Source organism: Phoxinus phoxinus (genome assembly GCF_949152265.1).
Source record: "Phoxinus phoxinus genome assembly, chromosome: 4".
Lineage (NCBI taxonomy): Eukaryota > Metazoa > Chordata > Actinopteri > Cypriniformes > Leuciscidae > Phoxinus > Phoxinus phoxinus.
The window spans coordinates 44,998,137-44,998,347 of record NC_136879.1 but is presented as its reverse complement, the minus strand read 5'-3'; positions in this window follow the sequence as shown (position 1 = coordinate 44,998,347).

The window sequence follows — 211 nt, the reverse complement described above, 5'->3', positions numbered from 1 at the left end:
TGTGTTGTGCTGTGCTGTGATGTGTTGTGCTGTGCTGTGCTGTGTTGTGTTGTGCTGTGATGTGATGTGTTGTGCTGTGCTGTGCTGTGTTGTGCTGTGCTGAGTTGTGTTGTGCTGTGCTGTGCTGTGCTGTGCTGTGTTGTGCTGTGTTGTGTTGTGATGTGCTGTGCTGAGTTGTGTTGTGTTGTGTTGTGTTGTGTTGTGCTGTGCT